This window comes from Oratosquilla oratoria, chromosome 27 (assembly GCF_046742065.1).
Source record: "Oratosquilla oratoria isolate Oo_2021 chromosome 27, ASM4674206v1, whole genome shotgun sequence".
NCBI classification, from domain to species: domain Eukaryota; kingdom Metazoa; phylum Arthropoda; class Malacostraca; order Stomatopoda; family Squillidae; genus Oratosquilla; species Oratosquilla oratoria.
The window spans coordinates 36,269,915-36,272,414 of record NC_134803.1 but is presented as its reverse complement, the minus strand read 5'-3'; positions in this window follow the sequence as shown (position 1 = coordinate 36,272,414).

Here is a 2,500-nt window from a genome sequence, read left to right as displayed (position 1 = left end):
GGGACAGGGGCGTGGGGAGGAGGGGGGTTTAAAAGAGAGGGGGTTGGGTTTTGAGAGCGAGGTGGGGAGGGAGGGGAAAGAGAGAGAGAAAGGATGGAAGAGAGGGAGGAAGGAAGGGAGGGAGGTAGGGAGGTAGGAAGGAGGGAAGGGAGGGAAGGAGGAAGGAGGAAGGAAGGAAGGAAGGATGGAAGAAAGGAAGTAAGGGAGGAAAGAGAGAAGAAAGGGAAAAAGAGAGGAAGGACGGGAGGAAGAGTTAGGAAAGAAGGAAGGAGGAAGGAAGGTGGAAAGAAAGGAAGGACGAGGCGAAGGAAGGCAGGAAGGATGGGAAGAAGAACAAAAGGAAAGGTCAGGTGAAGGGAGATGAGAAAAGATGAGGGAATGGGAAGGAGAAGGAGAAAAATACAAGTTCCGCACAGCAGTTCTTGTACCTGAGAAATAATGAAAAAAAATTCTTTGGATATATGTGATTCGCAGACTGATGATATTACAAATTAACTCGGTCATAAATAAAGCTCATGAGAGGATATTGTTTGGATAAATACATATGTAATATGCACACATACACACACACACACACATGCGTGTGTGTGTGTGTGTGTGTGTGTGTGTGTGTGTGTGTATGTGTGTGTGTATGTGTGTGTGTGTGTGCGCGCGCTCGTACGCAATCCGACTTATCTAGCTATAATTTTTCCGAAAATTTTCATAATTCTAAAGCTGGCACTTAGCTCTAAGTAGAGTCGAGGTCCATTTCGTTCGAAACCCAAAAATTCTTCGTCACAGTTCTCCACCATTGTCTCTCTCTTTTTTTTTTTTCTTCAAGAATTCAACTCGAAGAAAAACCAACGATATTCCCTTAGTCACAGTTCACACCATTGTCTCTAATTCTCAGCGAGACAATTCGGCTTCAGGAAAACAAATTAAAGAGAAACAATTCCTCCGATCGAAGACTTTTTTCTTTTCTTTTCTTTTTTTTCCCCCGAACTCGAATTTGGCTCTCCTGCTGGCCTCCTTTGTCCGCGAAGAACGGGAGGACAAACGAGAGAGTGTCTTGATTGAATGACACTGGTTCTCGAGCTGATCGCTTTCCTTTAAGCCCTCTTGGGCTCCAGAGGCCTTTGAGTCTCCGAAGGTCCAGAAGCTCCTCCATTTCTTTCGAAGAAAAAAAAACTCTGGAAAGATTTAAGATTCTTCGGAGGTCTTCAACGGAACCTTGAAACGTGATGATATTCCAGAAGAACCCCCCCCCCCCGACTTCCGTTCTTGAAGAAAAAATGGTCGAGAACGATTTTCGGAAACCAGGGATGTCTTAATAGCTCCAGCGGCCCCTCGCAGGTCCTCGGGGACTCTGGTAACCCAAGACCTTCGTGAAAATCTCGAAGTCTTAAGTTCCCGGGAGACCTTGGGGTGGAACAAGAGAAAAACTTGTAGGACGTTTTCCCCCCTCATCCGACATTCTATACTCCAATTCTCGAACTCTCCGAGGACGACCCCCTCCCCCTCCACCTCCACCTCCACTTTCGTCTACGGGGGATCGTATGTATGCGTGTGTGTGTTGGGGTGGGGGGGCATTCCTTAGTCCTTGTCTGAAGGGTTTGTATTTGTGGGGGTCTCTGGACGTTGTGTGAAATGACCGTCTTTTGTTGACTGGATAGCATCGCTATCTCGTCTCCTGCAGCTGGAGGCCACACGCGCACACACACACACACACACACACACACACACACACACACACACACACACACACACACACACACACACACACACACACACACACACACACACACACACACACACACACACACACACACACACACACACACACACTCACATACACACATCGACGCAAACACACACACACATTATGACAGATGGAAAAACAGACAAAACCTCACGTACATAGCTCTTATCTTGTTCATTATAAAGTAAATACAATAAGATAAACAAACAAATAAACACACCCACTTAACACTTCTCCAAATTTTTTCAAGGACTTCGAAACAAAGATTTCGCCTTAGCTTACAATCTAACTTTAAACTAGCAGACGATACCGAGGTAAGCCAGTAAACGAACGCTGTCAAATTGGTGGCTTACTTAAATGGTCCTCCTCTTTATTCCAAATATGGTAACCTTTCCCTGAGCACAAAACTTTAACCATGTTAAAGTTAGTTAACACGCGTGTTAGAGCGTCGGTACTTGCGGAGGAGGTCGAGGTGACAGTAGTTCAAACCCTTCCACCAGCGAGTTGGACCACGGGCATGGTTCATTAAATTCCACGCTACAAAGACTTCTGTGAGAGGCACTGTCCTAGCCTCCTGAAAGGGATGGGAGTTCGTGACCTTAAATCGAATCATCATGAGTCTTTAACGAAAAACTGGACTTTTGTTTTTTATTGTGTACCTTTGTAAGGACTTAAAAAACAAAATCTCTAAATTACTAAGAACTGATGTACTTCTCCCGCTGCAGCAAGGCAATTTTTATTAAGCTAATGAGTTTAGTATAC